The 13,399-nt window shown below is 36.0% G+C and overlaps 1 protein-coding gene and 1 non-coding gene across 3 annotated transcripts in view; both read left to right on the top strand.

Moving 5' to 3' along the window:
- The window catches only part of UNC13C (unc-13 homolog C), a 558,456-nt gene that overhangs the window by 249,103 nt on the left and 295,954 nt on the right, over nucleotides 1-13,399 (top strand). The window lies entirely within an intron of this gene.
- TRNAM-CAU (transfer RNA methionine (anticodon CAU)) lies at nucleotides 6,577-6,649 on the top strand. The gene has a single exon. It is a non-coding gene; the product is annotated as a tRNA-Met (tRNA).

Raw genomic sequence — 13,399 nt, 5'->3', positions numbered from 1 at the left:
TAAATTTATTCCTTGCTCATGTAATAATTAAAATATATGGTAATAGCAGAAAGGTCTAGGAGACAAACTGGATATATGCCATTGTAAGGTTCTTAAACTGTAGATACAAGGATATAACTTTATAGATTGTGATAATTTATTTCTATTCTTTTTTCCACATTTATTTATTTTGAGATAAAGAGTGAGGGAGGGACAGAAAGAGAGAGAGATTGAGAGAGAAAGAGAGAGAGAGAGAGAATCCTAAGCAGGCTCTGTACTGACAGTGCAGTGCCTGATACGGGGCTCGATCTCAGGAACTCTGAGATCAAGAGTCAGAAACTTAACTGACTGAGCCACTAAGCCACCCCTATTTGGTGATAAATTAAAGATGTGTACCGAAAGTCTATCCACTAAAATGATTGAACAAAATTAATATAGTTAATACACCAACAAAACAGGTAAATTTTAACTATAAAAACTATGCATGAAATCCAAAACAGAAAAAAAGGGAAAATTGGGTTCAAAAAAACCTAATAGGAAAACTAAAAAATAGCAAGAGGATAGATTAAAACCTAACCATGTCAGTGAGTGATCACATTCAATGTGAACAATCTAAACACCAGGTTCCAAAGGCAGAGATTATCATATTGAACAAAAAAGGAAACCTCAACCATATCCAGCCTATAAGAAATACATTTTAAATATATGAAGACATAAATGGGTCTATTTCTTGTGGGTCTGCTACTTAGAACACTTCACTCCAGAACAACAGAGTACATATTATTTTGAAGAGCACACAGAACATTTGCAAGGATAGCAAATAAACATGAAAACATGCTCAAAGTCATTAATCATTCAGGAAGGCAAAACCACAATGAAACACCATTCCATAATTAGTAGAAGAATGAGTTGTCTCCTTTTTTTCTCTGCCTTTTAAAAATACATATAAATCTCAAGTTAGCTATCCTGTATGTAGTACATGCAGTGTGCTCTTGGTTTCAAGAGTAGAGTCCCATGATTCATCACTTACATACAACACCCAGTGCTCATCCCAACAAGTACTTCCGCAGTGCCCATCATTCATTCCCTCCCCTGTCCTCCACCAACCCTGAATGTATTCTCTCTCTTTAAGAGTCTCTTTGGGTTTGCCTTCCTCTCTGAAAATATTTCTCCCTTTCCATTCCCCCATGGCCTTCTATAAAGTTTCTCAAAATCACATATGAATATAAACATATGATATCTGTCTTACTCTGAGTGAATAATTTCACTTAGCATAATACTCTCCAGTTCCATCCACATTGTTGCATATAGCAAGATTTTATTTTTTTCTAATTGCCAAGCAGTTTTCCATTCTATATATAAAGCACATCTACTTTATCCATTTGTCCATTGATGGACATTTGGGCTCTTTCCATAATTTGGCTATTGTTGATAGTGCTGCTATAAACATTGGAGTATTATGTACCCCTATGAATCAGCACTCCTGTATCTTTTGGATTAATTCCTAGTAGTGCTATCACTGGGGTGCATGGTAATTCTGTTTTAATTTTTTGAACACCGTCACACTGTTTTCTAGAGTGATTGTACCAGTTTGCATTCCCAACAACAGTGCAAGTGGGTTCCCATTTCTCCCCATCGTTGTTAGCATCTGTTGTTTTCTGAGTTGTTATTTTTAACCTCTCTGACAGGTGTGAGGTGGTATTTCAATGTGGTTTTGATATATATTTCCCTGATGATGTGCAGTGTCGAGCATCTTTTCATGTGTCAGTTGGCCATCTGGATGTCTTCTCTGGAAAAGTATCTGTTCCTGTCTTCTGCCCATTTCTTCACTGCATTATTTGTTTTTCAGGTGTTGAGTTTAGTAAGTTGTTTATAGATTTTGGATACTAGTCCTTTATCCAGTATGTCATTTGTAAATATCTTCTCTCATTCCATCAATTACCTTTCAGTTTGGTTGATTATTTTCTTTGCTGTGCAGAAGCTTTTCATCTTGATAAGGTCCCAATCGTTCATTTTTGCTTATATTTACCTTACCTTTGGAGACATGTCAAGTGAGAAGTTGCTTCAGTGGAGATCAAAGAGGTTGTTGCCTGTTTTCTTGTCTAGGATTTTGATGGTTTGTTTTCTCACATTTAGATCTTTCATCCATTTTGAGTTTATTTCTGTGTATGGTATAAGAAGGTCGTCCAGTTTCATTCTTCTGCATGTCGCTATCCAGTACTCACAGCACCATTTGCTAAAGAGACTGTCATTTTTCCATTGGATACTTTTTCCTGCATTGTCAAATATTAGTTGGCCATAAATTTGGAGGTCCAATTCTGGGTTCTCTATTCTATTCCATTGGTCNTTTATTTCTGTGTATGGTATAAGAAGGTCGTCCAGTTTCATTCTTCTGCATGTCGCTATCCAGTACTCACAGCACCATTTGCTAAAGAGACTGTCATTTTTCCATTGGATACTTTTTCCTGCATTGTCAAATATTAGTTGGCCATAAATTTGGAGGTCCAATTCTGGGTTCTCTATTCTATTCCATTGGCCTCTGTCTGTTTTCATGACATTACCATAGTATCTTGTTGATTACAGGTTTGTAGTACAGGCTAAAGGCTGAAATTGTGATGCCTACAGCTTTGGTTTTCTTTTTTAACATTATGTTGGCTCCTCAGGGTCTTTGGTGGGTCTGTACAAATTTTTGGATTCTTTGTTCTAGCTCTGAGAATAATGTCAGTGCAACTGGAATTGCTTTGAATGTGTAGATTGCTTTGAGTAAGGTCAACATTTTAACCGTATTTGTTCTTCCAATCCATGAACATGGAATGGTTTTCCATTTCTTAGTGTTTTCTTCAGTTTCTATTATAAGCTTTCTAGGGCTTTCAGCATACATATATTTTACTTCTTTGGTTAGGTTTATTCCTAGGTATTTTATGGTTCTTGGTGCAATTATAAATGGGATTAGTTTCTTGATTTCCCTTTCTGTTGCTTCATTATTGGTGTACAGAAATGTAACTGATTTTTGTACATTGATTTTTTTATCCTGCAACTTTGCTGAATTCATATATCAGTTTTAGCCTTTTTTTTTTTTTTTTTGGTACCTGTCACCTATTTTAATTGCATCTGGTCTACTTGGAATTGTATCTCATTTCATTAGTTCAGCAATTGCTTTAGGATGTATAGTATATATCTTTAAATGATCACAATTAACTTATCAATGATATTATACTTCACATACAGCATTAAAACCAGTTTTCTCCTTTAGACCTTATGCTTCTGTTGCTCAGTATTGTTAAAGCTGAGGAGGAGCTGGCACTCTATGACAGGTAAGAATCTAAGGTGGTAGAACCACTTGGGAGAAACCATTAGTTTCTTCAAAAGAAAACATGTGCCTCCATAAAGATCCATACACAAATGTAGCAGATTTCTTTGTAATGGATAAAGACTAAAAAACCAAATTTTCATTAATAAGTGAGCAAGAAAACAAGTTGTGGCATATATACATTGGCTGATATACTACTTAGTACTGGAAAGAATTGAACTATTAGTATATATGTCATGAAGAGATCATAAGCTAACTGAAAGAATTTTTTAAAAAAGCAGTCTACAGTTTTATTCATTTTCTTCATTTTCTATAAAATTATAGAAAAAGAAAAACAGAAACTAATACCAAACTAGCAATATATAATGCTGGAGTCCAGCTCCGCCTGGGACCAGTGGTCCCTAAAGGATGAACGGTGTCAGCAAGGGAGGGATTGAGAGAGTCCCAAGATTCGTTCTGATCACCAGGCAGGCATCTCTGTCCTGTCGGTTTTGGTGTCTATATTTACAGGTCAAACGTTAACATGGCATCGGAAAATGGAATTTTTACAGTGGATAGTTCTCTGTGAAAAGATGTTTTGGAAAATGTACAGAAACAGGTTTTACAGAAGTATTCTTGCAGAACTGCCCCAATTATAGTGAGGTTGAGTAACTAAGAAAATAACAGGGTGTTCACATTTTAATAACAGTAAGAATAAGTCATAGGTTTGTAGATACTCTTATCCATCCTCATCACAGCTGCCAGGGTAAGGGAAGGTGTTTGTGGAATGTAGGCCTTGGGGAAGGGGCTGCTATTCACCATCAGTTAGCAAAGGTGTATGTAGTAACTTATGTTCTGCCCTTATCTGTTCCTTCTCTCTAAGTTAGGCTCTTTGTCTCCAGGCAAGACTTGATATTCCAGTTATATTCTTTACGGCACCAGAGAGTCAGCCATACCTTTAAAGAATTTAGCTCATTTCCAGTACATAGAATAGCCTCATCGAGTGCATTTACCTTTGTGTCCAGTTGTATGATTTCTTGAATAGCTAGGGCATGAGACACATTTTTGGTTAGCTGATTTACATGTTGTGCTGTATGAACCTCTTGGACTTATGCAACGGTAGTAACAGAACTGTACATGTAAAGGTCAATCTTTTGTGAGTAAGGGTCATTAGCCTGTTCATAGCTCAAGGGAAAGTATGGAGGAAGACAGGAGCTGCTGGAGACACGATGTCTGTTCGCATAATCAAAAGAAGAAGTTCCCACAATAAGTTCCTTCACAAGGTGCAATCGTCATACCAGGGCCGGAATAAGGGGACAAGTCACTCCCGATATTGATCAACAAGGTACCTTAGGGGTCAGTGCTCAAGCAGAAATAATTGAGTGGGGGTGGATATCGGTCGGTCATCATCTGATTGGCAAGAGACCGTGCAAATTTGCTTTAACCTCACCAGGAGTTTTCTCGACTAGTGGGCTCAGAATGGCTCCCAACGCTTTAGTGTTCTCTTCCCACTTATGTTTCGAGCTCCTTGAGGGGGAGAGGATCTCCTGAAATAATGTTAGGTAAAAAGTAAGCCTAAAAATAGATTATTTTTCTAAAAAATATACTTAATAATTACTTTCAAATGATAATTGGAATTAAATTAATTAAACTAATTGATTAAATTAAACTTAATTTCTTACCAATGAAAGTCTTTTATAAACTTTCTTTTTCATTTTTACTACTTCTAAACCCTGATTTCTCCTTTCTTAATATTCCTTCAGTGACATTTCCCCCCCAAACAATTCTAAAGATCTTTCTTCTCTGTGTATTTAAGCTACTTGAGTTATTTGGTGAATTCAGACATTTACTTTTTTTTCTTTTTTAGCATCTGCATTATCTGTTTTCCTGCCTGATGAAAATTCTATAAATATCCTTAGGCTTCACGATAGGCTTGTTATTTTCGTTCAGTTACGTGTCTACCTGACAAACTTTGCTGCTTTTGATTAGAATTGGACCTGAAGGGACAAAAAGTACAAAATGAATTTTGATTTGGTTAAAGGAGTGAAATGAGCAGTGAAAGTAACCTCTTGAGCTTTTATTTTGACTAGATCATGTCATCTTTTTCACTGAGTCCACGCAGAACTAAGGATTAAAAAAAAAAGACACAGGGTGGAAAATTACCACAAATTCTGTGGGGACATTTAGCATGTCTCTTTACCTCAAGATGATATCCATGGCTCTTTCTGACATCATACATTTATTACTTTATGAAACGTTACTATTGACAGATAAGTATACGTGTTTGGAAAATTCCATCAAAAAAGACAATAACTTCATTTTTTAACAGTACTAACATAAGATTTATATTTAAAGTGATTTAAAGCTTTATGCTTTAATGGTTAACTATTTAAGGCCTTAATGCTTAATTAAATATTTAATTGTAAATGACTTTTCATTTATACCTTGCTGTGTTCCAAGGAGGACTTGAAGCAACTAATCCAGTTTTATTTTTCAGTTGTATATTCAGTCATAAGGATTAACAAGAAACTAAATGATTTGAACACAAACTACTTTGCCACATAGGAGTAAAGTTGTGGAGAAAATGGTAAATAGGGAAAATCAAGTTGTTGATACATTTCTGCACTGGCTTTCCCAAGAGCTCAGATGATAGAAGGTATTTTTAAACATAGCTGGGAGCCATGAACAATCAGGAAGAGTGAGTCCTCCTAGAAGACTTTATGTGTACAGACAGGGGATCTGTGCAGCATGCAAATCAGGAGTAACACAGATTTCTGAATGCTATCTGCCAACCTGGCTAACTCCTCGCTGCCTTTCTCGTCTGGACCTGACCTTAGATTTGTGACTGTTTTGCCTAGATTTTACTATGCCCCCCTCCTTTTTGTAATGCTAACACTACTCTTTTTTCACTCCTTATTTAAAATCTAATTTTTTTTTTTAAATTTATTGCCTCTAATGAGTATGGATCTTACCATTCTAAAACCCTGAGAAACTCCTTAACAGCCAGAAGTTTTGAAGGTCTTCCACTCTGGGGTCAAATGTCAGGAGAGTGATTCTCACATGAGCTTAAAATCTTTGTGTTTCTTTGACTAGACAAAATTAATCTATTATTTCATTGGGGGGGTGGGATGGGGAAGACCCCTTAAGAGTGGCTGAGTTGCTTGAAAAGCATTTATGATGATGTCTTTGTGATTTCTGGGATCAACACGGTTCTCAACTGAATCAAATTTAGTAATGCTTGAAGATCTCCACAGCTTTCTTAACTTCATTGTTAAATTATTTGGTAATTAATTTGCCCTCCCAGGAACACCTGGCTGGCTTAACTGGTAGAGCATGAGACTCATAATCTCAGGGTTGTGAGTTCAAGTCTTGTGTTGGGTGGGGAGCCTAATAAATACATACATACACAATACCCTCCCATACCTTCGCCAATTTCTCCAATATCTCGATTAATAATCAGGCAACTTTTTGTGAATGCATTAGTTGTTTTTTTCTCCTGTAATCTAAAAGTACAAACTAGAATGCAAACAAAGCTTTATTATATAAAAATGTTTATTTCTAGGTTGAGTCATATGAAATTGGTGGTAGTCAACTCTCCTGACCTAGAGAAATGGCAACCTCATATGATTCAATTTAAAGTAATATCTTCTACTAAAATTTTACCTGAATAATCATTCTTAAATTTTTATCTGGTTGGTAGTGTTTTTTGTACTATTTTTGTTAACTTAAATTGTGTATACAGTTGATCAAGTTGGATTGTTTTATGTTTGTTACACAAACTTTTTTAAGTTTGAAAACGATGAAACATTTGGATAAATTTTTCTTCTAGCTGTTCACAATTACAAACATTCAGCTTAAAATTTCAAGACACTTTGAGTTTTCATTTTAGTGAAAAGGGTTAGCTCATGTGGATGCCCAAATATCACAGATGCTGTCAGGTGGTTTGTTGTGTTTGTACAGTGGCTTATGGTTATTTTTTTTCTGTTTGAAATTCCATCTCTTTTTATTTTCTGTATCATCCATCTCAAAAGAGTCCAGAGAAGACTGAAATATAACCAATTTTATTATTTCTGGATTCTTAAATGCAGTCACTCCATTCCAGGTAATTGGTTGATGCTTAGATTGAAGTGGAAAAACTAACTGGAATGTAGGATTTCTTAACATTGGTTCTCTTCTCCAGCAATTCCTTAGTGATCACTGCTGAAGTCTTCAATAAGCTGTGCTCTGTTGGTGATATTTAGAATGAGAGAGCTGTTACCTAATAGTGTTTACCTTTATGATAGCTGCTCCTGACTCAAGTGTAGTGTTCAGCTAAAGTCTGATCAGGCAGTTGTAACTGCAACTCATTGCTGAACTTTCCATCATTACTTTAAAGTTTCTTGGGAGAAGAGCACTTCTTTTCTAGTAAAGGATGATGGGGAGAATCTAAGAGAAAGGCACGTTAGGTGCCATAGAAACTAATGTTGACTAATTCTCTTCCCCTTCCAGAGATAAATTCTGGCTATATAGTTGAACCCTTTTTCTCTGGCTAGAAATAGTCATAGGCACTTTCGAGGTCTCTTTGATATCCAAGGGGCTAGAGGGGTGCAGAGAAGGGTACTTTTTATTAGTTTTTTTCTTCCTCTTTTTCAGACATTTAATAAATAATGCACTGAATTCAAATATATAACATCATGAATTGTGCTCATTGCAATGAAGATTGGTAAAGGGGTGCTCAATCTTTTTTTAACCTTTAAAAGGTTTTATTTTTTTTTTTTTAGAGAGAGAGAGGCAGAGAGACAGAGTACAGATGGGGGAGAGGAAGAGGGAGACACAAAATCCAAAGTCAGTTCCCGTCTCAAACTTGTGAACCACCAGATCATGATCTGAACCGAAGTCAGACACTCAACTGACTGAGGCACTCAAGCACCCCTCAATCTTTTAAAAAAAATGTAAAGCATCTGTATACTTAAAACAATGACTATGGAAATTAATGGTAATAAAAAGGCTCATGTTTATAAAGCACTTATTTTTCCAAACCATTTTTGTACTATGACTCATTGTGTCCCAAGTACAAAAATGTTTATTGTTTCCTTTCCTGAAGTAAGAAAGTTGGATAAAACTTTAGAAAGGTGCTTTTATCATAGAAGTTTTGTCTATCAAGATATAAGTGTTAAGGCTTCTCAGGGAAGGTCAAAGAAATGCCAAAAGGAATGAGTGTGAACCATGGAAATACTTGAGGCGAAGGGTACAATTTCATGTGTCTTTCGATGGCACTTTCTACGTAAGTTTGGCATAAGTGCTGGCCTGTTTGCTCTTCCGTTTATTTCCTGAAGTTTCTTCAGTGTGTTCAGTGTGGTGTCTCCCAATTTTCTTACCCACTATGTTTAGTTGTGAGGAGGCCCTTGGATAAGATCAGAGGTGGGAAGACAGGAGAAGCCATAATTTCTCTACTTCTCTGTCTGCCTTGGACAGCACCATGAACAATGATGAAGGAGTGTGGGGTGGACTGAAAATGAAGGGCAAGCTAGTGCACCCCACCCCCAGGTGGGATGTGTGTCATATTCCTCAGGTACTCTTGGCTGCCCAAGGACAAAGGAAAGGAAGGAAAACAAATGGTTAACAGATACAGATGAGAGTCATAAAGGACATGAGTCTCCATAAATTTGCAAATATCTTCGTAAATTACAAGACAAAGGCAATCTTAACAGCAGCCTAATCTCCAGAAACCTGTAAACTCAGTTTCCTGGAGCCCCAACATCACCTCTCCCCTAAATAGTGATCTGGGGAACAAAGGCAAGCAGGAAATGGCAGGTAAAATTAAATTTCCTTATAACTTGCAGCCCATTGACAGATAACTGGCTGCTGTCTTAATGTTAATGGTTTGCTAGAGGGAAAAATGAACTTAGCTTGATAATAGCAAGGCCCTCTCTCTTAGGAGTCCTCTTTAGCATATCAAAGTCCCTCTGGAGGCTTCCCTTTAACTTTACCTCCCTCATCATAGTATATAATGAGCCACTCTTCACAACCCCTTCACAACTCTCTGTGCCCACTGGTCCTGTCCAAGTGCTTTAATAAAATCACCTTTTTGCACCAAAACTTCTTTAAGATTTCTTTCCTGGTTGTCTGCTCCAGAGCCCTCATCACCCCAAAACCTCATCACCAATATCTGGGTCTTCCCCATGATTCAAGTTCCTGTTGGATGGTACCCCCTCAACCCTCCCCCCTGCCACCATGGGCCCACTTCCTATCTATCCTTGGCCCTCTTGTCAATGAACCTTTGTGTGCAGCTGTGAGAATGCAAACTGCTGCAGCCACTATGGAAAACAGTAGGGGTTTTTCTTAACAAACTGAGACTAGAACTACCATATGACCCCGCAATCCTACTGCTTGGTATTTACCTAAGAGAACTGAAATCAGAATCTCAAAGATGTTAGCACTTCCGTGTTTATTGCAGCATTATTGACAATAGCCAAGATGTGATAAAGACCTAAATGCCCATTAACAAGTGAATGAGTAAAGAAAATGTGATCTATACATATAATGGGACATCATTCATCTTTAGGAGATAAGGAAATTGTGCAATATGTACCAACATGGGTGAACTTTGAGGACATTTTGCAGAAGTGAAATAAATCAGTCACAGAAAGATACACATTGCCTGATTCCACTTAAACGAGGTATCAGAAGTAGCCAGAGTCATAGAATGAGACACTAGAACTGTAGTTCTGGGAAGAGGGGGGATTGGTGAGCTACTGATTACCAGGTACAAAGTTTCAGTTAAGCAAGAGAAATAAGTTCTAGACATCTGCTATACAACATTGTCCCTACAGTCAACAATATTATACCATATGATTAAAGGTTTGTTAGACGGATAGAAAATCACAGAGCTGTAACAAAACAGTATGGTACTGTCATAAAGGCAATATATAGATTAATGAAACAGAATAGAGAGCCCCCAAATAAACCATCACCTAAAACAGTATTTTTAATAGTTGAATAAGATTTTATTGCACCTATATACATCAATTATTTAATCTATTTCCTGTTTTGATAAGTAGACTATATTTTTTTTTCTATTTTCCGTATCTGCAGTTACATGTTCTTCTCTATTAGAGGCAAATGATATTTATATATTTGAGTAATAAAATTAGCTGCATTCCTTAGCTGTACTTGAAAACTTACTAAATGCCCAATAATGTTCTAGGTGTTACATAAATAATCATCTTTAAAAGATAATTATTGATAGTCTCATTTTATAGATTGGACACGGAGATTTAGTGTAACTGCATAATTTGTTCTAAATCATACTTCTAGTAAGTTGCTCAAATGAAATTTGTAGCAGGCAGAAATTTTTCCAAGCCTTTTCTGTTACTCCATTAAGCCTAAAACACTTTGGCCTTGAAAGTAAACTGAAAATAGTATAATTTCTATGAATCACAGACTTTGGGAATTAGAGCTATAATAAGATAACCACAAAACAAGAGCAACATGCACTGTTTCAGGACTTTTACAGTTATGTTACATTTTACTTTAGAAGTCGTTGACATACAGCTTCTTTATTTCATGGATAAGTAAGTTAAAGAAAAAAATGCACGTCACCACTTAAAGTCAAACTTGGGAAGTTAATGTCTTTATTCAAATGTCAAATAAATGTCAAACAAATGTCAAACACATATTCAAAGTGGACTTTCTTTCTGACTTCAAACACATGGTTCAATTTCAACTACATAATTGTACAACTTGAAACATGAATGTTTGTAATGTTTAATGAGCTATAACGAGTATTACTCTTGTGATATTTTATTAAGCATAGTTGACAATGTTACATTAGTTTCAAGTGTACAACATAGTAATTCAACAACTTTATATGTTATTCTATGCTCACAAAAGTGTTGCTGTCACCATACAACACTATGACAACATTACTGACTAGATTCCCTATGCTATGCCTTTTATTCCCATGACGTAATCCTTCCGTAAGTGGAAGTCTGTATCTTCACTCCCATTCACCCATTTTGCCCATCTTCCCACAGCCCTTTCCTCTAGTAGCCATCAGTTTTCTTTATTTATAGGTCTGATTCTTAGTATTTGTTTTTACATCTAATTTTTAGACTCCACATATGTGTGAAACCACATGGTATTTGCCTTTCTCAGTCTGATTTATTTCACTTAGTGTAATACCCTCTGCGTCTATCCATGTTATCTCCAACGGCATGATCTCATCCTTTTTTATGACTGTGTAATATCCCACTGTGTTATGTGTTCATGTGTGTGTGTACATCGTTATACATTCATCTATCAATGGACACTATGGTTGCTTTCATATTTTACCTATTATAAATAATGCACAGTAAACATAGGGCTGCATGTATCTTTTTGAATTAGTTTTTATTTGGTAAACACCCAGTAGTGGAATTATTAGATCATATAGTATTTCTATTTTGAAATTTTTGAGGAACCTCCATACTTTTTTCCACAGTGCCTATACAAATTTACATTTCCACCAACAGTGTCCTTTTTCTACACATACTTGACAACACAGAAGATGAAGCTTTTGCATGGTAAAGGAAACGATCAACAAAAGCAAGCTACTAAATAGGAGACGGTAATTGCACAGGATATATATGATAAGGGGTTAATATCCAAAATAGATAAAGAACTTATAAAACTCAACAGCAAACCCACAAACAATTATGTTACAAAATAGGCAGAGGGATTGAATGGACATTTTTCCAAAGAAAAAATATATATGGCCAACAGATACATACAAAGATGCTCAACATCACTAATCATCTGGGAAATGTAAATCAAAACCACAATGAGATATACCTTGCACCTGTCAGAATTGCAAATCAAAAAGACCAGAATTAACAAGTGTTGGTTAGAATGTGGAGAAACAGGAACTCTGTGATATTTCATTTATTTTTTTCAGTGAGCTATTTTGAATATCTACTTGCTACTGGTATAGGGATTAAAAAACGAAAAGAAAACAACAGCAACACACAAACTCTCAGAGGTCTTGAAAGACAGGTAAATGTTTATTGGGTACAGGAGTAGGGAAAAGAAGTCCTTGTCTTAACAAATACAATGAATACAGTGTCTGAGCTTTGAAAAATGCATGGTGCATCAAAGAAATGGTGAGTAGAAACTACACCCATCTTAGATACACACTCGTATGCACATAAACATTTCTCCTATTTTTGAGTGTGCTTTTTGGGCCTCTTGTTTTCTGCCTGCTATTTTTATTTGAAATATATTTGAGTAATAACACTGGTTGAATTTATGATATTGAGGTATGTTCCTTCTATCCCTCCTGTCTTGAGGTTTTTTTATCAAGAAAGGATGCTGTACTCTGTTAAGTGCTTTTTCTGCACCTGTTGAAAGGATCATATGGTTCTTTTCCTTTCTTTCATTAATGTGGTGTATCTCACTGATGGATTTGAGAATATTGAACCAGACCTGCAGCCCAGGAATAAATCCCACTTGATCACAGTGTATAATTCTTTTAACGTACAGTTGAATGTGATTTGCTAGTATCTTGTTGAGAAGTTTTGCATCCAGGTTCATCAGGGATATTGGCCTGTAATTCTCCTTTTTAGTAGGGTTTTTATCTGGTTTGGGATAAAAAAGAATGAAATCTTGCTATTTGCATCAATGTGGATGGAACTTACATGTTTTATGCTAAGCAAAATAAGGCCAGCAGAGAAATACAAATATTAAATGATTTCACTCATATGTGGGCTTGAAGAAACACAACAGATGAACATAGTGGAAGGGATGGAAAAATAAGATAAAACAGAGAGGGAGGCAAGCCATAAGAGACTCTTAAATACAGAGAACAAACAGGGTTGCTGGAGGGGTGTTGGGTGGTAATGAGCTAAATGGGTAATGGAGATAAAGGAGAGTGCATAGGGATGACTTCTGGGTGTTGCATATAAGTTATGAGTCACTGGGTTCTACTCCTGAAACCAGCACTATTGTATGTTAACCAGCTTATATTTAAAGAAATTTAAAAAAATTTGTATGACTTTAAGGTGTATAATACCTTAATTTCATACATCTGTGTATTGTAATAATACTAATGTAGTGATAGTGCCTCTGTCATATCACATGGTTATTTTGTGTGTGTGTGCGGTGGGAATAATTATG

Source organism: Crocuta crocuta, unplaced genomic scaffold (genome assembly GCF_008692635.1).
Source record: "Crocuta crocuta isolate KB4526 unplaced genomic scaffold, BGI_CrCroc_1.0 scaffold102, whole genome shotgun sequence".
NCBI lineage: Eukaryota > Metazoa > Chordata > Mammalia > Carnivora > Hyaenidae > Crocuta > Crocuta crocuta.
The sequence above is the reverse complement of the archived record's forward strand: the minus strand, read 5'-3'. Positions and strand labels throughout refer to the sequence as shown.